We start from the raw sequence: 27,231 nt of genomic DNA, 5'->3' as shown, positions 1-27,231 counted from the left end.
GAGGTCTCCCCTTCTGCTTTCTTGCAGGGAAAGGAAGATTATGTTTACGGCGGCCACCCGTGTCCTGGGGGTCCTGCTCGTGCAGGCCATCTCCTCCTTAGCAAAGTGACCGGTAACTCAAGATTTCTATACCGCCACCTTCACCGTTCATGCCTCTGCCACCAATCCTGCGGCGCACGACGGGAAGATTATTGCCACTCATCATTGTGGAAAGAATGCGGCAGATCTCTGCTCAAGTCATGTTCCTCACCGCTGCCCGACAATATCAGCGCATTTCCACCCCTGGGTCTGACTACCAAGACGTTGCCGCCCCTGTCGCAGAATCGGCTGTCTAGCGGACTGCTCTCTTCCTTCCCTTTGCCCCTACTCCCCCAACCTTAATAAAAGCAGTGCCTATAGTGTAAGGAAAGCCGCCAGCCTGACGTCTCCTTAGCAATATGGCCCCCTCCCAGGCTCATGGACACCAGAATTGTCCTCAGGGTCACTGGGCAAAATGCGTCTCCAGCTGGCAGCCAGAGACGGGTAAGATCTCCTGGGAGACAACCTAAGACAGGCGCAGCTGTACGGCCTAAAACAGTTAGCAGCCAAAAACAGGTGATAAGGCCCAGAAGGCTGCCAAAAAGGAGAGGTGTAATCCATACAGCTCTCAGGGTGCCGAGGGCAGCCTAGATCAGGGGCTACTGTAAGGCCACAGAGAATTCTGCATTTGTCCATGCACACCCCCCGCAGTCATGGTCATTGAGGTGCTAGGCCGGCTAGCCAACGACGGGCAACTGGGCTGACCCATCAGTCAACCTAAGACAGGGACATGGCCTTTTGCTGCCATGGCTCCCTGATGATGGGTAAGACTGATCGCACACCGGGTAAGGCAAATCCCTTACCGGGTGCAGCCTCAACCTAAGACAGGCACGGTCTCCCTCCTTTCTGTTATCACACGAGCCTGTTTCTAATAAAACTAAAAAGGGGGACCTGTTGGGGGGCGTGCCCGCCATTTTGCGGACCGCCCCACACCAGTAGAAAAAATGGTGGGCGGCATGATTCAGCACTGTTTCCCCCTGCTTCCTGCCCTCTCCCCGTCCTTTTTTCCTCCGGAGCCCTTTCCAAGCCATATAAGGTCTTGTTCTAGCCCTGACCAATCCCCTTGCAACACGAATGCTTAAGGCGCTATATAAGCTTGCTCTGTAAATGGAAGAAGACGACACACCATGGTGTAGCTCTGAGTGGTTCTTCCCCGCCATCTGCCCACTCCCTCTCTCGGGTACCCTGTTGTCCTCGTGGTCTCCGTACACCTGCTGGTGGGGCAGGAGAGCACACTTCAGACTTTATTCTAAGGACAGCAGGGAGGAATTAACTAATTCTGAGTAGGGAAAATTATCTTCCTGCTCTCATTCACCCTGTCCTTTCCCCACTCTCCACATTTGCATGTTGTAGCGCTCTGGATTCAACTGGGAGGTAGGAACTGCACATAAATTAAAGAGGGGGAGTTTAATATAAAATCATTAACTATGAAAAAAGAGTAATCATAAGATAGAAGGAAACTCTGTGTGGCATCCTGGGGCTGAGGGAGAGTATCCACGGAAGGACAGATTTGGAAGGGGTTCAGCCTTCGATGGAGAGAGAGTGGGTCAGATACCAGAGAGCAGAGAATTTTGCTGCTTTCACCAGGTGGGAGCTGAACTGTAGTCCCTGGGCAAACTATAGGCCACTCTGCAATGCAGCGGGGAGTGGACGAGCAGTGTCCAGTGGGTACAGTAGACGTCTGGGCAGCATCAGGGGCAGAAGGCCTTCAGAGGGCATGGACCACGGTTAGGGAACGTAGGACTACAGAAGGAGCAGCTGCTCAGTGTGACCCCCCAGGCCACAGCTGTGTGCAGGCCGTGCAGGAGCTTTGACTTCTGGCACTTCTCAGGCTCCCGTGACCCCTGGTTTACTTTCAGGCAATGGGCGGCACTGAGGGAAGACAGCAGAGTGGGAGAAAAGTAGGTGACCTGTTTCTTTTCCTCCTACCTGTTGGTGTCTCAAGTGGTGACTGCACCTGCTCCCTTGCTCCGATTCAGCCCCATTCCCGTGTTGGCCCCTGGACTGTGGGAATACCTCCTCCCACTGTACTCTAGCCTGGAGGTTGTGGAAGCTTTATGCCCTTGCTCAACCTCTGGATTGCTTCCCCCACCATGATCCACTCCTCCTCACCTGTGTGGTCAGTTCCCATGCTGCTTGCTTGCCCTGCCCAGGTTGGCGGTCATCCTCCTGGCTGGACCCTGACTCGTGCAGCTCAAATCTGTACTCTAGAAAAGGAACTTGGTTGCATGGTGGTAAAACAGATGGCAAGCCACAGATGTGGAGGAGATTTGTTAGATGGTTACTGCAATAATCCAAGCAGAGGAGGATGGTTCTCTGAACTGAGGTGGCCAGCATAGACAGAAGAGGACATATTCAGGATACTTTAGGGATGTTGCATCATCTCCAATGCCTGAGCTTTCATAAAAATACATTTCTTCAGGGAGGGCTCTATTTCATCTAATTTTTTCCTCTTTTTTAAGCTTCCTTTATTTATATGTTTTTCTACTTAACATTTTTGAGCATTTACCTGTGGTGTTAAAATTTTTTTTCTTTAGGGAAGTTGTAGGTTTGTAGAAAAATTATGCAGAAAATACAGATTTCCCATATACCTTCCTATTATTAACCCTGTGCCTTAATGTGGTGTATTTGTTATATCTGATAAAAGAATATTATTGTAATTGTACTATTGACTATATTTCATGGTTTACGTTAGGGTTCACAGTTTGTATTATGTGGTCATATGTCTTATAAAAATTATTCTAGTAACATATATATAACCTAAAATTTCCCCCTTTTAAATACTTTCAAATCTATAATTCAATGCTGTTAGTTACATTTACAATGTTGTGCTGCCATCACCAAAACTTTTCCATCATCCCTAATAGAAACTCTGTACAATTTAAACATTAACTTCCCATTCCTTACCCCACCCCAGCCCCTGAAAACTGTATACTGGCTCTTGAAATTTGCTTATTCTAAATATTTCATATCAGTGAGGTCGTATAATATTTGTCCTTTTGTGTCTGGCTTATTTCATTCAACAGGTGTCTTTAAGGTTCATTCATGTTGTTACATGTATCAGAAATTCATTCCTTTTATTTTTCAGTCCATTTACTTTTCTATTCCTAGGTCTATTGTATACTCAGCAAAACATCATCATCAGTATGATCATCATCATCATCATTAAATAGTCGATATTTCAATTCCCATAGACCCCTTTGCACTTCCTTCTAATTCAAAATCCCATGACCAACCCAAATGCCTTCAGGGACAAGGCAAGAAAATGTGTGAACCAGCCATACGTAATACATGAAGGACTGTAGCACTCAAAGTCAATTTTTGCAACTGTGCTCCCTGCTAAAATTAGACTGTAGCTGGATTTGGCCTGTGGATCTGTAAGGGTCTAATTCATTTGAGAGTCTTCCTGCTCGGTGGAACATTCAGGAAGGGTGGAGAATTTGGCCTGATAGGTCTCATTGAGCTGGGGAGAGAGAGGGTAGTTATTATTTTATTAGCATCAGTATGCTTTTCTTTATTTTTTTCCTCTTTATAATCCCCATTTGCTTTCACTGATCTGGAAGGATTATTTTCCCTCCCACACATGAAATTTGCCTAAGGGAAATAGCTTATTCCCTGGACAGGTTTCAGCTATTATGTGATGTCAAAGATCTCAGCCTGCTCTGCCCACTTGTTTTTCCAGATGTTCTCGCTGAGGTCATGCCAATGCAGTTGAACAGTACAGACAGAGTAACCTGCAGATAAGATGCTCGCTCATAGACCACAGGGCTATTTTTATGTTTGTATACTTTTATGCCTCTATCTGTGTGCATAAAAATAATAGCACTGCTTTGTGGCAACTCTGGGATGTAAAGATATCTGTCCAGAAATTGGTGGGAGACTCAAGAGCCAAAAACTTCTTATGCTACAATTTTCCCTAGGGTGTCTACAGCCTCAGAGCAGAGAGAAATAAAGTTTACATCAGTGTGCAGGCAACATCCATTCTGAATTGCTTTTGAAAATGTAAAGATGGCCCTGCCTCTGTTGCCAGCATTTCTAGGTATCACACATTAGGGCCAGAAGCAGTTTCCACCAGGCAGCGCCCGGTCCTCATAGCCCCTTTTACTCCTGTAAGCACCTCTCATATCTCTGAGGTTCTGTTGCTTAGGCCTCCAAGGACAATTCAGTCGTTTATGTCTGAAGATTCTTTTTTTTTTTTTTTAAGTTTCTTATTAGAAATTTATTTTTCTCTATTTATTTTCAAATGTTACATTCAAAAAATATAAGAGGTCCCCATATGCCCCCCACTCCCCTCACCCCACTCCTCCCACATCAACAACCTCTTTCATCATCGTAGGACATTCCTTACATTTGGTGAATACATTTTGGAGATGGCCAGCGAGCTCCCTTTGTCCTTCAAATCATCCCCTGCCCTGGCCTTCCCTCTAGAAGACTGACCTCTATAGATTCATTTCCTCTGCATCATCACCCTCTGGTTTTCTGCTGGGGCCCCATAGATGGGCCCTGGTAGGAGTTCATCAGGTCGGAAGAGAGAGGCTGGGGCTGCCCTGCAGCCTCAAGAGTGGGGCCCCTTTCCTGCAGTCGTAGCTCATCTAGTGTCCTGGAAATGCTCCTTTTCAAGCAGCCACTTCCCACTGTGGGTATCCCCACTGCTCCTAATCCTGGGGTGCTTCACTTAGCCCTTGCTGGCTCTGTTAAACCTGCCCCCACCTCCGTAAATAGTCCTTTTTAAACACATGCTCCTTACTACTTTGTGTCTTCATCTGTGTCCCCCCAGGGTCCTGAGTGATGCAGCCATGACCCCCTTAGGAAATTGACTGAGTTGTGGCTTCCAGGTGACAGCAAATGCCAGATCAGGCTGAGGGCTTATGAAACAGTAGGAGTTGTCAGACTCCTGAAGAGTTTCGAGGCCAGGACTTATGAAGACCTCATATGGGTTTATGATCTTTTTAAGAAAGGACCCATCTGCGAGTCTTGTTGAGCCTTAAGCAGTGAGAGAGGATCAAGTGGCAGGTGGCCGTAGTTACGATCTTGAGTATGGGATTTGGATACAAATCCTAGGTTTGTTAGTTATCATGGGTGTTTGCCCTCCAAGACTGTTTCTTGATCAGAAGAATGGGTGTCATACTACTCCAGTCACATAGGGTTTTTTGAACAGTAAAGATGATGGATGAAAATTCCACGGGGATCTCTCTCTCTCTCTCTCTTCCCCCCCTCCCTCCCTCCCTCTCTCACACACACACACAATTAGCGTTTTCTTTCTGAATCTACCTTGGCATTAGCCTTGATAAAAGAATTCTTACATTTAGGGCATGGAGCCTGATGGAGTGTGGGGGTTTTATACTCTTGACTTAGACTGAACTACATTTTCAAGAACACCTTTCCCTTGTGCTTCCGGTTAGGGTGGGGCCCAAGACATTCTCCGAAGAAAGTCGCGTGAGAACGGGAGCGCAGAAGCGAGGTGGCAGTCGATTGTAGGTTACAGATTGTCCCCGATCTGCTGACTCACTTTCTTGGTGGGAGTTCGTGACACCCAGGCCCACACCTTCCTGTGAGCCTCCTGAAGCTTCTCTGACTCGGGCCAGGTGCATGTGTTTAGTTCTGTGACAAAGTGCGCTGGCATCTGTGGGACACCTACTACTAAAGTCAGAGGCAGTGAGCCCTGAACAGCGCAGGTTTTCATCCTTCCTTGGGGCCTCCAGATTGTGCTTGTGGGTCCCCGCTTGTTCCCGCTCTTCTTCACCTTACATCCACCTTCCCTTTCCGACCTTGGCCTGTGGACATCAACCTCCAGGCTCAGATACAAAGGTAAAAAGGTCTTGAGGTGGCTGTTTAAGCAGCATCCCATGTTGTGTGTGGTCAGATCCCTGTAACGCATTGATACACGTACATACATAATTATATATCCATATACACATATATGTGTGTATATATGTTTGCGTACTGAAAGCATTTCAGCAGGAAATAGCAGGGGCTTCGGTTCTCTTGAGCTCTGCCTCTTGGCAAGGAATGGCCTCTTGACCACTTGAAGTACTTTTAACCCCTCTGGGGAGAGCAACACCCAGTCCTGCCTGAAGTCCAGCCAGTTGCTGATGTTATTGTCTTTTCCTTGTTTGCTGGTGGGGGGAACAGTGATTTGATGGTGTGATTGCAGAAACCCAAGGATTTTGGGGTTCATAGGAATGAGCAAACAGGGGATAGCTGGCCTTCTGCTGGCTTGCTGTTATTCCCTATCACATATTTGGAAAAATCCTCTTGTTTAAATGGGGCAGGATAATATATGGTTTTCTTAAATTTCTTTTTTCACTGTATTTCTCCTTTTGCTTCCAGTCATGCAGATATGCAGATGTTTATAGCTTCAGAGGAAGGGTGTGTAAAGAAGGGCCAGGAAACCAGAAATAGCCTGAAGATCTCCCAGGCTTTTGTGTTCTAAAATTTACCTTTTAGAAGGAGAAGGTTTTCAGCTAAGTAAGAGAAAGAGGACTAGAGATTTGCCTCTATCTTCAGAGGAGGAAAATGTTTTTCCTGGTCCAGAACTCAGAGGAGAGAAGAAAAGAGTGGGGTTAGGGGCTGCAGGAGACTTCAAGAAGGGGGCTTATCCCTGGAAAGAAAATGGCCACATGGTCCGTTAAGGAGATGGGCCCCTGTGCAGCTTTTTAGGAAGGTTCCTGGATGCCTAATGTGGCTCCCAACTGTCTAAGTCCATTTGGCTTGAAAAATCCTTGCTGACCAAGTTGGGGGAGGTTGGAAACATTTCAATAACCTGAGTCCCTTCCCAGCTCCTTGCCATACCATTGATTCCACATCAGTGGGTTCTGCCAGTGCTGTGGGAATAACACAGAACATGAGCATAATTACAGTAGGTGCTAGCCCTTATATTGCAGGTACTAAGGGCTAGCCATTGTTCTTAGCTCTTCATACTTGATAACTCATTTGATCTTCACAAAAACCCTATGAGGTGGCATTTTAACAACCCATTTTACAGATGGGGAAACTGAGGCCACACAACCAGCATTCAAAGTAGGCCGTTTGACTCCAGTGTCCATGCTTAAGTTGTGGTTAAACAAAGTGAGGCTTCTTAACACATCTCCCTGGGTTTGCAGGCAGAAATTTATCCCACCTCAGCAAGTAAACAGCGTTGGCAATTAATTTATTTTATCTTGGCAATTCCACAAAGAGAAGGGTCAGTCCACCTCATCTGGAGGGGAAAGAAGTGTAGACTAAAGTCCACTCATAATCCTTTGGCAGCTTAGCAAGGGTCAAGAGTGAGGGCTTAGATTGCCATAGGGACCCGTTTGTGGTCTCAGTAGTAACATGCTCTCTGCTAAGTGGCTGGAGCACAATAAGTCCCCAATTAATATCAACTGCTTTAATGATTATGATAACTCTTATGGCTATTATCACCCCAGAAAAGGCTGCACAGAGCCAATTTGCCAGTGTGGAATCACTGTCCTTAGGATCTGTGTCCTCTTTCTCAGAGTTGAGCTTGTCTAAGATGATTAGCAATTACTTCACCCATAACTTTTATGTACAGAATCTTTAAATTCACTCTAGTCCCTGTTCAAGGAGAAAACAATCTGATCATCTAAATTAGGTATTTGATGGATTAATCATTTCAGAAGTATTTGCATTTAAAAGGAGAGGGTAGTGCTTAAGAAAAATGAAGGCCCATTTAACGATGTAACAGTAGGATTCAATAAAATATTTAATGATGTAAATTCAGGGTTCAATAGCTGTGATACATTGGTCAGTCTTCCCAGGGCTTCTTGGGTCTTACCCTGTGACCAGTGTTTTCTCCATGTACAGCTCTTCCTGTCTGCCTTGCAGATAGAACATGACAGTATAGCCCAGGAGCTGAGACATGGCTGGACAAATGGGGGCAACCATGGTCACTGAAGACAGAAAAATTACTTTGGCAACATACCAAAGTACAATCTAAAATAGCCTGGCTTCATATAGTCTACTGGGAAATAGCAACAGGCAATACAATGTTACTGTCTGTTTGCACAGGGGGAAAGGGAGCTGGCCTGTTGAATTTTTATTTTAATTTTTAAAAAAATTCATTGAAGTATATCACTCATATATATACATAAATGATAAGTGTATAGTAATAGTTGTAAACTTATAAAAGAAACATATATAACATCATATATAGTTCTCATACCTCACCCTACCACCAATACCTTGCATTATTGTGAAATATTTTAACTAACAATTAAAGAGCATCCCCAAAATATTACTGCTAACCAAAGTATCTTACATTTGGTGTATTTCCCCCCAGTGCAGCCTATTATTATTATTATTATTACTACTGTATCATTTATATGTGAACATACATAAACAATAAGTGTATAGTAAAAGTTGTGAACTTACAAAGCAAACATTTATAACATCATTCAAGGATCCCATATATCAACCCACCACCAACACCTTGCATTGTTTTACAAATTATGAAAGAAAACTGTCAAAATCTTACAACTAACTATAGTCCTTATCTTACATTTGGTATATTTTTCTCCCAACCTATCCTATTATTATTTTTTAAATATATTTTTGTGACAGAAGTAGTTGTAAACTTACAAAACAATCATGCACATGTGCAGAATTCCCATACAACACCTCTCTATCAACACACCACACCATGTGGAACATTTGTTACAAATTATGAGATAATACAATCAGACTTTTACCAAGTCTATAGTGTACATTTGGCACACTTTTTCCATACTCCCCTATTATCGATCCAATACATCTTTGGCATAAATGCATGAATATTACATTATTACTGCTAAGCACAATCCATAGGTCACTCCAGTTGTATTTTCCCCATGCTTCTCCACATTCACACCACCCTGTAGTAGTGATGTACATCTGCTCAAGCTCACAAAGGACACTCTTGCATCTGTACCATCAATCACAATTTTCATCCACCTCTGGGTTTACTGTGTTAGTCAGACCCTAGATTATTCTCTAGCTTTCTGTAAATTGGCATTTACATCCCTAGACTATTCTTTACAGCCAAATTCTGATTCATAAACCAGCAGTTACTCACTATAATGTGTTACCGTCAACTCTATACATTTCCACACTTTCACAGTAAATCTAATTAAAACTTGTACATATATTAAACATCAGTAGTCCATCTCAGTCTTCCACTTAACTCCTTTGAGAATCCACCACTTACCACCAGGTCTTGAAGATATTTTTCTACATTTTCTTCTAGAAGCTTTACGGTTCTTGCTTTCATATTTAGATTGTTGATCCATTTTGAGTTAATTTTTGTATGAGGTATGAGATAGGGGTTCTTTTTCCTTCCTTTGGCTATGGATATCCATTTCCCTCAGCATCATTTTCAGAATGGACTATTCTGCTCAAGCTGGGTGGGTTTGACAGTTTTTTAAAAAAATCCCCTGACCGTAGATGCAAAGGTCTGTTTCTGAACCATCAATTTGGTTCCATCCATCTGTGTGTCTGTCTTTATGCCAGTACCATGCTGTTTTTACCACTGTAGCTAGGTAATATTATTTAAAGTCCAGAAGTGGGAGTCTTCCAACTTTGCTTTTCTTTTTTAAGATATTTCTGGCTATTCAGGACATCTTACCCTTCCAAATAAATTTGATAATCATGTTCTCTATTCATTTTAAAAATGCCGGTAGAATTTTTTTTTTATCAGGATTACATTGAATCTGTATATCAATTTGAGTAGAAATAACATCTTAATGATATTTAGTCTTCCAGTCTGTGAACATGGAATGTTCTTTCAATTATTTTGGTCTTTTTTGATATCTCTTAACAATTAGTTGTAGTTTTCTGAATGCAAGTACTTTACATCATTTGTTAAGTTTATTTCAAAATATTTGGGTTTTATTTGTCATATTTTTTCATGTCTTTTGACACTTTTCATTACTTTAACTGGTTTAATCTTAGTTTCTAGACACTCTTCCAAGTTCTCTCTCCTGTCTTTTTTTTTCTAAACTGTAGCACACCCTTTAGTATGTCCTACAAAACTGATATCTTGGTTATAAACTCTCTTAGTTTCTGTTTATCTGTGAATATTTTAAACTCACCCTCATTTTTTAAAGACAGTCTGCTGGATATAAGATTCTTGGCTGGAAGTTCTTCTCTTGCACTGTCTTAAGTATATCACATCACTGTCTTCTTGCCTCCACAGTTTCTGATGAGAAATCAGCACTTAATCTTATTGGGTATCCCGTATATGTTATGCATTGCTTTTCTCTTGCTGCTTTCAGAATTTTCTCCTTGTCTTTGGCATTTGATGTTCAGATTAGTATATGTCTTGGAGTTGGTCTATTTGGATTTATTCAGGTGGGAGTACGTTGTACTTCTTGGACATGGATATCTATGCCCTTCAGTAGGATTGGGAAATTTTCTAGCATTATTTCCTCAAATATTCCTTCTGTCCCTTTTCCCTTGTTTTATTCTTCTGGGACACCCATGACACATATGTTTGCATGTCTCTTGCTATCATTTGTTTCCCCGAACCTTGTTCAATTTTTTCCATTCTTTTCTTCATCTGTTCTTTTGTATGTTCACTTTAAGAGGCCATTTCTTTAAGCTTCACGCTTCAATCCTTTCTTCTGCCTCATCAAATCTGCTATTATATGATTCCAGTGTATTTGATTTCTTTCCCTTTCATTTCCATAAGACCTGCTATTTTTCTATGTATGGTTTCAAATTCTTCTTTGTGTTCCTCCACTGTCTTCTTAATATCCTTAATCTCTTTAGTCATCTCATTGAATATATTAAGGAGATTTGTTTGAACATCTATGATTAGTTGTCTCAACTCCTTTACATCATCTGGAGTCTTACCTTGTTCCTTTAACTGGGCCATAGCTCCTTTTCTTGGTATGGATTATAATTTTTTGTTTGTGTCTTGGCATCTGGCATACTAGAGTATTTATCCTGGGTACAGATTTCTCTTTAGTTTAGGGCTTCCTGCCCTTTCTCCCTTGCTGGTTGTACAGTAGGAGCCAAGGATGTAGTTGGTACTATAAGCTGTAAAGGGTCAAGCTGCTCATTGCCCCAGGGACAAGTGAAGCTTCTCCCAGCTTTCTCTTTTGCCAGGGATAGGGACAGAGCCATAGCTGTGTGTAATAATCCAAGTCATGCAGGCCTAGACTGTAGTTGCCTGGAGACACTGATGAAGCTTCACGCCCCTTCCTCCATTACCTGGGATGGGAATGGAGCTGCAGGTGTGAGCAGCAATCTATGCCATAAGGGTCCTAAATGACAGCAATTGCCCCAGTAGATTTCCTGCTATTCAGTCTGTACAAGCCAAGTGTTCCTGCAGTTACCCAGAGAGGCTGGTGCAGGGCTCACCAGATTCCTCCATTCTAGAGATGGGGCTGTAGCCTAGGCTATGGCTGCAGGCTGATCTGTGTGAAAGAAATGGGTCCCTACCGTCACTGATTTTCAGTCAGCCCGGCTTCCCCTCATGTTGGGTGTGGAGTCAAAATGGTGACTACTAGCCTCTTTCTGACTTGGATAGGCTTAAACTTTAGCTGTTTTTAGGGTTATACTTTAGCCAGATGAATTTACTAATCAGTAGCTGAAGTCAGTGGCCAACTGTCTTTCCCTCCCCTGTTTTTGGGAAATGGAGCTTCCAATTCTAGCCACAGAACAGTTCCTGGGGTGAATTATGTCACCAGAGTAGGATGATCACTGGCCTCCACAGCGTGGCCTATATTTTCCCAGAGAGGCTGGCTCAGGTCCCCCCAGGTTCCTCTCTGCTGGAGGTGGGGCTGGGGTTTAGGCTAGAGCTGCAATTCAATCTGGATGGAAAGAAGCCAGTCCCTACCAGCACTGTGATTTTCAGTCCACTCCGATTCCCCTCGTGCCAGGGGCAGAGTTAAAACCACAGCTCCTGGCCTCTTTCTGACTTGGACATTTTCAAACTTTAGCTGTTTTTAGGATTATAGTTTAGCCCCCCGAATTTTTTAATTAGTAGCTGAAGTTGGTGCCTGACCATCTCTTCCTCACTTGTTTTTGGAAAGTGGAGCCTCCAATTCCAGTGGCAGAATAGCTCGTGAGGCGGCTTATGCCTCCAGTGGAGAATGGGCGCCTGCCTTCACTGCATGGAGTGCTCTACTTACAAGTATTCTCCGCAGATTGGCCATCTCCGCCTTCCATTTCTTCAAGAATGTCGCAGCATGCTCTTCTGGTTTTCTGGGGCTCCCAAACAAGTGCTGTAGAGAGCTCCGGGTGTTTACTAACTGCCCTGTAGCAGGAGCTGACTGTAGGAGCTCCTTATTCTGCTGCCATCTTGCTGGGTTGCCGGTTGTATTTTGAGTGTAGGAGGTGCCAGTGGAGGTAAAGTTTGCCAAGGACAGCTGTACCAAAAGATTCAGGTGTGCTCCAGGGAAAGGAATGCTCCCCCATCATGTCTGTGCAGTTAGAGACATGTCATCTTTGGAGAGAACTGACATGAATGAGTCTTATTTGATGTTAAAGCCCAAATGCACAACCCACTAGTTGCTAAAGATCAGTTGATTTATTTGATCCAAATGAGGAGAGATACTGTTAGATCATTCCGGTGTCAGTAGCACAGTGCCTTAATCACACATAATGTCCAATAAAGGTGTTCAGGGTCAGTGCCTAGAATGCATGAAGTGTGGGGAGTAGAAAGATTGCTAAGCAGGGGTGCAAGATGCCTCAAGTTCAGTTCATAGCTCAGCCAGTAAGCAGCTGTGTAACCTTGGCTCAGCAAGACTCTCACGTGCATCTTCAGGAAAATGAAGGAACAAGGCTGCATAATATGGAGGGTCCTTTCCAGCCACGTAATGACACTGAGTACATTCTCTGCTTGGGCTTCTTCAAATAAAAGTTGATGGTTGCTTCTTGGGATGTCATGCTTTCCCCTTGGGTACATTGGCCCTCTGATCAATGGCTGCTTGCTGACAGCCTCTTTCCACGTCCTGCCTGAGTCTGCCACAACCATCCACCGTGCCTGACACTCACGAATTGCTGAGCCTCAGATGAAACTATTGCGGTGCTTCTAATTTTGCTTCTGCTACAGGTTTATGGGTGACAGATGATAAAAATTTAATTCCCTTAGATTCTCTCATATACCATACACCTATGTGGATTCAAACAATAGTTAGAAATCTATAGAAATAACAGAGAATTTAGTGGCAAGCCTCTGATTCTTTATTTAGAAGATCTGTTCCTAGATTCCACAGCTCCTGAAATTTTCATGTTTGTGTTTAGATAGTTTAATTTTTTGTTTTAGTTCCTTGCATTTTATCTGGTATTTTCAATAAAATAAATTAAATTATACTTCGGCTCTGTTACACCACTCTGTAACCAAAATAGTGCAATGATACTAAAATCTCTCACCTAATATACTTTTATGTTTCTTTGTAGAAAATATTTACTTTTAAATTTGATTTCATGTTACATTTAGAGAATTGGCATCTTTCAGATGTTTCTCCTCCAGAAAGAAAATATTCAAATGTCAGCTCTTTGTGGTCTTTTCCTGAATATTTGGCTTTTGTCAGATAGAGGAGATATTTGGCCATTATGGTCCTTTAATAGCCCATCTCAGAGTTGATAAAGGGGTTGATGTAGAATCTGTCACCTTACAGGTATCTGTGGGGTGATGGGGCATCAAGCAGGGGATGCTGAAGCAGCGGCAGAGTATGACAAGACGCTGCATGTGATGTACACTGCAAAGATGAGCCATCAGTGAGTTCTTTTTAAAGCTAAGGGACCAATAGCCAGGCTGCCTACTTGTTGGTGCACAGGCGCCCCTTACAGAGAATCAATAAAGCCAGTCTCAGAAGCCCGGTGAATTAGCACAGCCCCACAAGCCAGCGCTGAAAATAATCTCAGATTGACATGGGTGACTCTGAGAGGAGAGAAATCAAGGACTGTGATAAGGCCCAGATTGATGACTCATGGCACGAATCATGCCTACCATGGAGGGAGAGGGACTAAGGAGATAAGGGTGGGGCTTCAACTCCACCAGACCATCCCTGTGCTAGAGCACCCACTTTGCCAGCTCTCAGCGGCCACCCAAGCCCAAGTGCCAGGTCAGTTTGCTCTGTGGAATGGCAATGCCTGTGCCAGCCGTGCTGCAGCCTGTGGGGGCTGAAATGAGACGACGGCTGGTGTGAAACTGCTGTGAGAATTTGAAAAGTGCCTTAAAAAACAAGAGTCCCATTTAGGATGTTTAGCAGCTCCTTGTGGTGTTGCGCCAGGGGTGTCAGTTATCCCTGGTTTACCAACGCCATCTCTTCCACCCAAATTGCTCCCTGCTCTGTGCTTCTGGTCTCAGAAAACGACACAGGCTAGTTCCTGGGCGTCAGCCTAAATCCTCTGACTCCCTCCCATGCCATCATTTGCCGGGGCCTATTGCTTACACTCCTCTAATATTCTCCCACTTTTTCTGTCTCCCTGGCTACATCTCCTTTAGCCTAAGTTTTTCTTGTAGCCCCCATTGTCTGTGCCCCCACCCCCACTGACATACAGCAGCTACAGTGATGGTTTTAAATGCAAATTTAATTGCATTACTCCCAATTTGAAACCTGCTTTTCCTTCCTCCTAAAATGAAGTCCAAACTCCTTAATGGTGCTTACAAGGTCCTGGATAATCTGGATCCTCTGAACCTCTCACAACTCCAGAACACTGTGTTTTGGCCATAAAGAATAGTTACAGTTCCTGGAAGGCACCATGTGCTCACTCGTCTCCCACTTTTTGTTCTGGAACATTCACTCACTGTTTATTGAGCTTAGCCTTCTCTATCTTTAGGGCTCAGCATTGCATTCTGGGAAGTTTATTTAGTCACTCAGACCGGTGCTAGGGCTTCCCTTACATGTTCTCTCAGGAGACTCTATCAGTGTACTCATTACACTTTATTTTAAAAAGTGCTTTATTATTTAAGTTTCACATTCATGCAGAGAAGTACATAAATCATAATATATGACTTACTTGCTATCCTGAAGTGAATATGCCCATATAAGCACACTCAGACTAATATACTGTACACAATAACAGAAGCCTTTGTCATGCCACCTTTTTGTCAGCACATTTATTCCTTCCCAAAGGTAATCAGTTTCTTGATTTTAAATATTATAGTTGCCTGCTTCAGAACTTCATAGAAATGGACTCATATAGTACATACATAATTTTATGTCTGGTTTCTTTTACTAAGTAATATATCCGTGAAATTCACCCAGTTTGGTGTATGTCATGTGGATCTTTTCTTTTTCATTGTTGTATAGTACTCCATTATATAACTAGACCAATATTTATGTAACCATTTTACTTTTTGTTTTTGTTTGCTAGTCTGCAAAAATGCAGTATAACAGAAATGAGTTGGCTTTTACAATGGAGATTTATTAGTTTATAAGCTTGTAGCTGTAAGGCGTGAAAATGTCCAAATCAGGGCACATCAGGTAATGCTTTCTCTCTGAAGACCAGCTGATGGTGATCCTAGACTGTTCTCCCACATGGCAAGGCACATGGTGGTGTCTGCTGGTCTCCCTTTTCCTCCAGATTTTGCCGCCTTCAGATTCTGGCTTCCTCTGGCTTCCTCTCCTTCTGTCTGTCTGTCTGTCTCTCTTTGTGTCTATTCATCTCATTTATAAAGGACTCCAGTGAAAGGATGAAGGCCCACCCTTGGTCTTCCCTTACAGAAGTAACTAATCAAAAGGTCCCCCTCACAATACTTTCACACCCACAGGAATGGAGCTCTAAGGACATGATTTTTCTGGGGTCCATAAAAACCTCAAACTATTGCTAGGCATTGATGTTCTCAGCTTTGGCTATCACGAATAGTGCCAGGAACTTGGTTGGCTTTAATAGAAACTGCCCCAGATTTCCAAAATGTCCTCTCTCTAGCAATGTGAAAAGACTCCAGTCACTCCCCACTGTTGCCTACCTCAGCACTCTTGCAGGATCAGTTACCTTAAGCAAATGGTTTCCATGGAGCCCTACAAGAGGCCCTCACCATCTCTGAGAGGCCACCCTACAGAGAATCAACAAAGTTTACTTTTACCTCTCAGCTTACCCTTATCCAATGGGTGGCTGCTGTGTGCCATTTCCCATTGTCAGCAACCCACACCATTTTAACCTGTAAGACTACAACAAGGCTAGTCTCTGGTATAGCTGTAGCAGACACTGGAGAATGGTTTTGACACTGAATAGGAAAAGGAAAGCATGGTAATACCTGATGTGCTCCTCTAGCCCAGAGGCTCAGGGAGACCAGACCTAACCCAGGGGGAGCTCAGAGTCTTGGACCACCCCCTCCTGCTCCTATATGGGAGACCCTGAATATTTGACTCCTCTCTGATGTTGATGCATATATAAGGAGGTGTGTTTGCCCATATGCTCCCCGACTGGCCAAAAATAATTGAGGTGATTCAGTTGTCTGATATGACCCTGGAAATCTGGCTAATCTGTTGGATGTTTGAGCATGGGCAGTCTTATTGTTTACTTATCCTTGATGCTAGACAGATTCCATATTGTCATCAGCACAATTACCTGCCACTCAGAATGAGATGAGGACAGGAGGTACATTGTTCACATCTCCCTTCAAGAAAGAACCTGTTGTAGGGAATGCAGATAGCTGACAGGGCCAAGCTCTAGTGATGTGGGCTATGGGTAGGAGGCCGTTCGTCCCTTCTTAGATAACCTAAGCGGTCTGTGTCCTGACTTGTGAGTGTGGAATGGTAAGAGGCTGCTGTCCTGCCCTTGGTGGCCATGGCAATGACTCCAGTCCCAGAAAAATAGTTTAGCAATGCAAACTCTATGAACTTTAAATATTCAGGGAAAATGAAAACCAAATGTGCTAAAAGCTTATCTAGAATGTATGAAGTCCATGCTAAAAGCTTACCTAGGAAGTAGAAGATATATGCTAATGCAAACCTATTGAGCACTGAAACAAAGAACGATTTAGCCCTTACCCTGTATAAAAGGAACTTGAAAATCTTGTCCGAGGGAGACTTGGGTTTGGAATGGAAATCTCCTGAGTCCGGCCGGCTGTCAATAAATCATTTTTCTTTCTCAAAATCATTCCTGAGTCCTGGCCTTTCTATATGCGCAAATAATTGAACCTCTCTCAACTTCTACAACACTAGCACCTTTAGAATTTGCTGCGGCATCTGAGCTGAGAATTCCCTGTTCTTGGGCTGCTCCCAGCAAATGCCTAAGTGAGATGGAGGTACTAGGGCATGCACTTTTCTGCTCAATGTGGGACTCTTCTTTGACCTTTCTTTGCATTGGTGTCCCCTGTTAGAGTGGCTGAGACAGTCTCAGAGCTGCACCATGGTCTGAAGCTCATCATACCCAATCCTCCTTTCTTTGCCTTCTCCTTCTGCTGGTGTCACATGCATCATGGGCCAGATTTCCACTCTGTCTTGGTGTCTGCTTCCCAAAAGACCTGAGCTGACGCTCATAATCCAGGAAGATTGTTCCTTCATACTCGGGCTCGAAGGGGCAGGTAGGGCCCTGGAAGAGAGTCAGGAAACCTTGTAACACTAAATGACCACTTGCACCCTGGGTGTGGAATGTGTTCAACTGAAGCAGTAAAGGGAAAGTCGCTATGGGAAGAATGATGTCTAGAGAGAGCAATGCACCGTCAACCGTTCAGTGACCTTTCTCCCCATTGGGGCATAAACAGTGTGTGGATTGGCCAAAGTTGGCATCCAGAGCTGCAGTTCAGAGGTCAAGAATATCTAATGGATTAGATATTCATTAGAATTGCTTGCAAGCCTCCTCTACTGACCAGGAAAACTGTTTCATCTGAGAAGCAGGAGGATCCCACCTGCATGACATGCTTGGCCTTGAGTCCTAGGATTCATTGTAGACAATTGGCTTCACTGGTGAGCACCAGGTTATGTAACTCAATGGAGAATGCCAGAACATAGGGGTGCAAGGAACAGTGTTTTAGGTGCTATCAGCTCTTCCCCCATACCCAGCATTCTATGGCTCATGCAACATTATGACAGTTGAGAGGTTTTCAACGTTGGAAAACACAACCAGGAAAGCAGGGTAGCCTGGGTGAGGATCATTCTGGAGGGATCCATGTGTAAGACAAGTGGTTAGTAACCCCCCTCCCTGCACCACCACCACTATCATTGAACTTTCTTAGGTTCAGGGAATACTTGTCTGATTGGGCAATGAGCTTCTGCTTCCAAACAAATGTCACTGCAGATATATTCTTATTTTTAGATGGCACACTGAAAATTGATCTGCATATAACTTCTTTCATTTAACAATATGCCCATTGCCATTTAGATGAATGAGCAATCCCTGCATTTTCTCCATCCTGGTCACAATTTCTAAGATGAAAATACATGACAAGCATGAAAACAGTCTACAAGGATGACTGCCTTTGTCTCTTTCCATCCTTAATTTTCATATTCTATTTGAAAAATGATATCAGCTAAAGAATAAATTAGTATTTTTAAGTGTGAGAAAGCTGTTTTTAACATCAGAAAGACTTGCAGACACCTACCTGATTGAAGTTGATCTTTTAGAACTGACTGATTGACAAAATACTCAATGACCAAAAATTTCTGTGAATTTGGTAGTGTTTTCTGGTAATTTTTCTTTTATGAATCACAACAACATAAATGTGTGTGTATGTATTTGGGAAAAAGTTAGCATATATAAAGGTGAAATAATTTTTGCTCAGATGACAATATTTGGCATCCATGTGGACTATTATAGCTCCTCCTAGATACAGAGGCAATCGATGCAACATCTTAACAGCTGGCATTAGAAATTCTTTGAAAGAGAGAACCTTTATTTAGGAAAATGCCTTAAAGTGCTATTTGGCATAAAAGGAGATACTCTGAAGCATGAAGCCAGAAAGAACAAAGGCTAGAAAGAAGACTGAATTGCATGACGAGAGGAGAGGGGCTTGTTTTTTTCCTGGAGAGGCAGGATGGGCAGGAGAAATGGAGGGAAACTGGGGCAGGGAGGTTGTTGTGGGGTCAACACAATGGTGACATTTTCATGAAAACCCCTAGTGGGATGGTAACTGAAGAATTTTTAATGCTTAGCTTTGAAGCTTTTCTTCACAATATCTCAGCATAAACTCCTGTGACTCTGTACATCTCTAGTAAAAGTCACCAAACATGCAAGTTGCTTTGTGTGACATGGCTTTCTGTGGGGACAGAGGTGGCATGCATAAATGGCAAGATGGCTTGTAAGCCAGAAAAGCAGACAGTCAGAACTCAAGGTCTTTGAGAACAAAAAACCTTGGAAATACTCAGAAATCTTGGGAATGAGTCTGGAACTACGTGGTATGGAAGTGGATTGGGATGTTAAGAAAACCTTAGCAAAATCTCAGAAGATTTTCAGTCTCCAGGTAATATTTATGATTCATTCTTTCATTCATTCATCAAATAATCATTGAAGACCTATAATATACCAGCAACTATTCTAGATCCTTGAGATAGAGTAATGAACAAACTCTAGTCCCTGCCTGAGGAGAGCTTACATTCTAGTGGAAAAGACAGTTAATAAATAAAAGAGTGGAAAACATATGTGATATGGTGTCAGTTATTAATAGGTGCTATAAAAACAAAGCAAGGGAAATGGATCTAGCCTTAAGAGGTGTTATTTCATATAGAGAAGTCAGGAAAGGCTTTGTAGAGGAAGTAGCACGTGAAGAGAGCTTGAAAGAAGATCTGGGGAAAAGTATCTTAGGGCAATGAAATAGCAAGTACAAAGGCCCTGGGCCCCAAGTTTGCTTGATGTGTCTGAGGTACCAGGAAATCAAGGTGTTTGAAGTTCAGTGAGTAAGGGAGAGAAAGGCTGTAGGTAAGAGCAGAGAGCCAGTGTATTAGGGTCTGCAACCTTTGGAAAGGATACTGAATTTTATTTTAAATGTAGTGGGACCCATTGGAGGTTTCTAAGTAGGAGGGTGTATTAGTCAGAGTTCTCCATAGAAACAAAGCAAATAAGAGATGACTATATATGCATATGTATGTGTATGTGTGTTTGTGTATGTATAAAGAGATTTATTTTAAGGAATTGATTCATACTGTTGTGGGGGCTGGCAAGTCAGAAATCTGAAGGTAGGATGAAAATTCAGAGAGGACTTCATGTGGTAGTCTTGAGGCAGTTTCTTCTACAGGAACCCTCAGTATTTTTCTCTAAAGGCCTTTCACAGATTGGATGAGGCCCACCCACCTTACTGGGGTCATCTCCTTTACATAAAGTCAACTGATTATAGATGCCAATTATATCTACAAAATACCTTCACAACCACATCTACGCCAGGTTTGACTAAACATAGCCTAGCCAAGTGTTTTGGTTTCCTGGGCTGCTGAGGCAAATACCATGAGATGGGTTGGACTTTTTTAGCTTGCAGTTTTGAGGCCAGGAAATGTCCAAAACAAGGCATCTTCTTTCTCCCAAAGACCATGGGGTTCTTTTTCTCTGTCTGAATTCCATTCTCTTATAAAGGACTCCAGTAAGAGGATTAGGACCCATCCCGATCGAGGTGAGACACATCTTAATTGAAGTAGCCTCATCAAATGTTCTACTGACAATGGGTTCACATCCATAGGGAAGGATTCACCTTAGGAACATCTTTTTCTGGAGTACATACAGAACCAAACCCTCACACCAAGGTGACATGCAAAATTAACTATCACAGAGTGGGATGATCATTTACAGATTTACATTTTAAAAAGTTTGCTTTGATATCTTTAGAGCCTTTAGGAGCACCACTGTTTGAGACTTTGTTTACTGTGGCAGTTAGTGAGAACGCCCCTAGACATGCATAAGCATAACCTCTGGAATGATCTCCTGATTCACTTTAAAATCTCTTAGCCATAAAAACTCTTTTGTATTTAATGTCTCCCCCTAGGTAAGGAATATATCCCCATGAAATCAGCACACTAGAAAATCAGTATGATTTCCCCAGTTTAACAGAGTTTAGCATCATTTACAATTTCCCTACACGTGATTCTTCTACCCCTTTTATTTGAACCTATAATCAGCACCACACCCATAGTATATGTCCCAGATCTTAAATCCTTGGTCTGCTCATATGCTGGTTGAGCCCTGAATCTCAGCACAGTTGCAGCCAACATCTACTCTCCAGTTCATCAGACTCGCCCAGGACAATTAACAAAAGGATGATGATGGACAACCCCCACCCCAAAAAGGAAAGAATATTTACAACTGCAAGCAGAACAGATCCTTCCATCTGGCCCATAAGACCTTAGCCCCTTCTGATCTGAAGCAGACCCAGCATCACCATCCCCAAATTCTCAAGACGTAGGAATTAACGAACAAGGGGAGAATGCAAGCATGGAGCAAAGTAGACTTTTCTTATTGTAGGAATGGAAGAACTGGTAACATTGATATAAAGATAGTGGTTACCAGAGGTTCTGAGCGGGGAGAGAGGGAAGAATAGGTAGAACATAGGGCATTTTTAGGCATTGGAATTGTTCTGCATGATTTTGCAATGACAGATATAGGCCATTATACATTTTATCAAAACTTATAAAATAGTATGGTGCAAAGTGTAAACCACAGTAAACTATAGACCATGGTTAGTGGAAATGCTTCAATATTTGTTCATCAATTGTAACAAATGTACCACACTAACGTAAGATGTTAATAGGGGAAATGTGAGAGGGAAAGGGGTTGGGGTATATGGGAATCCCTGTATTTTCTATGTAATTTTTCTTTAATCTAAAACTTCTTTAAAATAAAGTTTAAAAAATTGGAAAAAAAAGTTTGCTCTGGCTGCTGTATAGAGAATAGTGTTTAGGGGCCAAGGGTGGAAGAAGGAGATTAGTTAGGCCTATTGGAATTGTCTAGAAGAGAGATGAAGGTGGCCAGGGCTAGGGTGGTGGTGGTAGACGCTGTGAGAAGTTGTCTGACTGAAGGTATATTTTGAAGAATGATCAAATAGGATCCAATAATGGATTGGATGCAAGTGGTAGAAATGCAGAAATCAAGTTAACTCTGCAGCTTTTCCAAAGAATGAGAATTATCTGGGTGAGAGTTTTGACTTTGAGATGGTGTTGACAAATCAGCTGAAAAAGGGAAATTGGTACCCTTTCCATTTTAAAATTACGCTTTTGATTATCATGATTGTGACATAACTTTCTTAGTGGTTGACTTTATGAGTAATTTATCATTTAATATTTGTGATGTGAATAATAAAGCGTTTTCAATTAACATGTTACATAAAATGTTGGCTCATTTATATTAGTTATCACAATTTTTATTATAAAAAGGATACCTAATAAAACAGAATGGAAATGTTTTCAGTAATCAGAGATCCTTATAGGATGATAAGCTATGTGTTTATTAGCCAAAGCTGAATTTAAATTGGAGAATTTGAGTTCAAATTTCAGTTGTGCCTCTTTTTTTCAAAGTGTACAATCAGTGGTATTTGGTATAGTCACAAAGTTGTGCAACCATCACTTCAATAATTTCTAGAGTATTTTCATTATTCCAATAAAAATAAAAAAGACAAACAAGCAAACAAAAATCTCATCACATCTCGATCTCTTTATGCTTTCCTGCCATACACAGCTGTTATTCTCTTTCCTTCCCTCTAGTTTATTTGTATTTATATTTTGTAAAAACAGTCATAGATGCACTAATGCCCGAATTTGTATTTCACATGAGGTGTCACTGGGTTATACAGTCCCCAGGTACATTTTTTAGCTTTCCTTCTAGTAATATACTTGTCCTTAGATGTCCTTAGATGTTCCCTTTCCACCATTGTCATACCCATATAATAGCTCTGCTAGTCAGAAGCACTGTGAGGTGCTTTCACCATTTCACTATTTCTATTCATTTCAAAAAAAAACTTTTTTTTTTAAACCAATTCTGCATAGCTTAAACCTCAGCTTTCTGTTCTCTATCCTCATTCTATTTTCTGGTGACCTATATTCTAATTACTATCTTCATGTGTTTACCCAATATATTTTTAGTTCAAAATATTACTACTAACCAAAGTATTTTCCCCAACCCACCCTATTATTATTATCTTTATATCATTTATATATGAACAAACATAAACAATTAAGTGTATAGTAAAAGTTGTGAACTCACAAAGCAAACATGCATAACATCATACAGTGGTCCCATACATCAACCCTCCGCCAACACCTTACATTGTTGTGAGATGTTTTTTTACAAATTATGAAAGAATATTGTCAAAATTTTACTACTAATTATAGTCCTTATCTGACATTTAATGTGTTTTTCTCCTAACCCACCCTATTAATATTTTTTAAATACATTTTTTTTATGACAGAAGTTGTAAACTTATAAAACAATCATGCACATGTGCAGAATTCCCAAACATCACACTAGTAACACACCACACTGTGGTGGAACATTTGTTACAGATAAAATAATATCATCTGATGGTTACCACGTCATAGTGTACATTTCGCTCACATTTTCCATACTGCCCCATTACCAACACAGTACATCTTTGGCATAGATGCAAGAATATTATATTAATACTTTTAACCATAGTCCATAGGTCACTCCAGTTGTATTTTTCCCATGCTTCTCCACATTCCTAACACCCTGCAGTTGTAATGTACATTTGCTCTAGCTCACAAAGGACACTCTTGCATCTGTACACCAACCACAATTCTCATCCACCTCTTGGTTTACTGTGCTATTCAGTTCCTAGATTATTCTCTAGCTTTTCTGTCAATTGGCATTTATATACCTAGACTACTATTTTCAGCCACATCCCCATTTATAAAATATCTGTTAATCAGTATTTGTTACCATCCACTCTATATATTTCCACACTTTTACAGTAAATCTATTTAAAACTTCTACATACATTAAACATCAATAGTCCATCCCAGCCCTCCTCTTACCTCCTTTAAAAATGTACCACCCCAGTCTCGAAGCCAAACTCAGCATGTAAATGCATTGCTTTCCCCCCAGCATGGGACATGACTCCCAGGGATGAGCCTCCCTGGTGCTGAGGGATTACTACCTAGTACCAGCTGATGACGTAACTAGAAAATGACCTTGAATAAAGGGGTCAACTCTGATCAGCATAGTGTCTCAGTCTACATATAATACCAGGAGTTAAAAATGCTTTTTGACCTGAATCAAGGGGGAAATGGAAAGCACAAATGAGTTTATATGGCTATGAGTCTCCAAAAAGAGCCGGGAGGTTATCAGAGGGTTTGCCCTTATGCACACCTCAGCAGAGTCCCAGAGACAGATAAAGTAGATACAGCCCCAGGTATTGGTTCTTCTGAGGGCTACAGAGACCCACAGGTTCTATGATCATGGCGGGTGAAGTTCAGTGCCATGTCAGTTGGCCCTACTTTGGAGTTTGTGTTTCTGTGTGATGGAGCTGGACTCAGATGTGATCTTTGTTCACAAGCCTCTCCTGTTACTTTTACCAGAACTGTAGTTGGTGCTGGGGTTTGATGTATACCCAGGGGACCTGAGTGTCAGGACTGACTATGTGATAGTCAGGCCCTGAGCCTCAACAGACTTCAGCTCCCACACTCTGGTTTATTGGACTTACCCCACTCAGCTAACATGGAGTTGAAGAAGGTCAACCACCACACCATGGAGCCAAGAGTGCTTACAACTGAAGGTGGGAGGATTGCATCCAGCATCCAAGTGGAGTCTAGGCCCCCTCTTGTTATAGATGTGGAGTGGACACAACCATTCCAGGGTCCACAGGATGGAGGAATAGAGTGTGGATTAGAGCAGATTTAGTGATAATCTATTCATGAACTATTGTGATTAGTAATTGAAGAAAATGTGGCATTGGTGTGGAGAAGGTGGCCATGGTGGCTGCTGGGGGTGGGGAATGGGAGGAAGAGATGGGATGTGGAGGCATTTTCAGGACTTGGAGTAGTCCTAGGTGATGCTGTAAGGACAAGTTACTGGACATTGTATGTCCTCCCATGGCCCACTGGGTGGAACGTGGTAGAGTGTGGACTATGGTGTGGACCAATGACCATGAGGTGCAGCAGTGCTCTGAGATGTGTTCACCAAATGCAATGAATGTCTCATGATGATGGAGCGGATTGTTGTTGTGGGGGAAGGAGTGGGGTGAGGGGGGTGAGGGGTGTGTGGGGACCTCATATTTTTTGAATGTAGTATTAAAAAAATAAAGACAAAAAAAAAAAAAGAATGTACCACCTAAAATTACTACAATTCCTTATAGAAGTTTTATGGTTCTTGCATTTATTTTTAGGTTTTTGATCCATTTTGAGTTAATTTTTTGATAAGGTGTGACATAAGGGTCTTCTTTCCTTCTTTCAACTATGGATATCCAGTTCTTTCAGCACCATTTGTTGACTGGACTGTTCTGTCCAAGCTGTGTGAGTTTGACAGGCTAGTCAAAAATCACTTGACCATATGTGTGAGGGTCTGTTTCTGAACCATCAGTTTGGTTCCATTGGTCTACGTGTCTGTCTTTATGCCAGTACCATGCTGTTTTTACCCCCATAGCTAAGTAATATGATTTAAAGTTTGGAGATGAGGGTTCACTATTACTTTTTAAGATTTTTCTGGCTATTCAGGACCCCTAACCCTTCCAAATAAATTTGATAATTGTGTTTTCAATTTTTTTTGAATGCTGGTGGAATTTTTATTGGGATTGCATTGAATCTGTTTATCAATTTGAGTAGAACTGATATCTTAATGATACTTAGTCTTTCAATCCATGAGCATGGAATGTTCTTCCAGTTATATAGGCCTTTTAAAATTTCTTTTAACATCGAGTTGCAGTTTTCTGAATACAAGTGCTTTACATCATTTGTTAAGTTTATTCTTTTTTAAATTTATTTCCCTGCTCCCCCCCACCCGGTTGTCTGCTCTCTGTGTCCATTTACTGTGTGTTCTTCTGTGACTGCTTCCATCCTTATCAACAGTATTGGGAATCTGTGTTTCTTTTTGGTGTGTCATCTTGCTGTGGCAGATCTCTGTGTGTGCAGTGCCATTCTTGGGCAGGCTGTACTTTCTTTTGTGCAGGGCAGCTCTCCTTATGGGGCACACTCCTTGCGCGTGGGACTTCCCTATGTGGGGGACACCCCTGTGTGGCTTGGCACTCCTTGTGTGCATCAGCACTGGGCATGGGCCAGCTCCACATGGGTCAAGGAGACCTGGGGTTTGAACCGTGGACCTCCCATGTGGTAGGTGGATGCCCTTTCCATTGGGCCAAGTCCGCTTCCCTAGTTTATTCTTGACTATTTGATTTTTATCTGTCATATTTTATTTTCACCATTCTTTTTTTTAAATTTTTTATTTATTTCCCCCTCTCCCCCATTCTCCCTGTTGTCTGCTCTCTGTGTCCATTCACTGTGTGTTTTTTCTGTGTCTGCTTGTATTCTCATTAGGTGGACCCGGGAACTGATCCTCGGATGTTCCAGAGCGGGAAAGAGGTGATTACTCTCTTACACCACCTCAACTCCCTGTTCTGCTATGTCTTATTATTTTCTCTCCTCTGTGTCTTGTTGCATCATTTTGCTGTGCCAGCTCTCTGTGTTAGCTGGCACTTCTACGTGGGGTGGCATTCCTACCCAGAGTGGCACTTCCCCATGGGGCAGCATTTCCCATGTGGGATGGCACTCCATGTGTGCCAGCTTGCCATGTGGGCCAGCTGGAGCTCACCAGGAAACCCTGGGCATCAAACCCTAGACCCCTATATGGTTGATGGGAGCCCAATTGTTTGAGCCACATCCGTTGACACTTTTAGTTACTTTTATTGATATAATCTTCATTTCTAGACTCTCTTCTTGGCCTCTCCTGTCTTTTCTTTTCAGGCTCTAGTATACCCTTTGGTATTTCCTGAAAATCTGGTTTCTTGCTTAGAAATTCTCTCAGTTTCTGTTTATCTGTGAATATTCTAAATTCGCTCTCATTTTTAAAAGACAGTTTTGCTGGAAATAAGATATTTGGCTGGAAGTTTTTCTCTTATAGTATCTTAAATATATCAGACCACTGTCTTCTTGCCTCCATGGTTTCTGGTGAGAAATCAGCACTTAATTTTATTGGGTATCCCTTATATGTTATGCATTGCTTTTCTCTTGCTATTCTCAGAATTCTCTCTTTGTCTTTGGCATTTGACATTCTGATTAGTATGTGTCTTGGATTTGGTCTATTTGGATTTTTTTCAGATGGGAGTATGTTGTGCTTCTTGGACATGGATAT

This window comes from Dasypus novemcinctus, chromosome 24, assembly GCF_030445035.2.
Source record: "Dasypus novemcinctus isolate mDasNov1 chromosome 24, mDasNov1.1.hap2, whole genome shotgun sequence".
NCBI lineage: Eukaryota > Metazoa > Chordata > Mammalia > Cingulata > Dasypodidae > Dasypus > Dasypus novemcinctus.
This window is presented reverse-complemented; position numbering follows the sequence as displayed.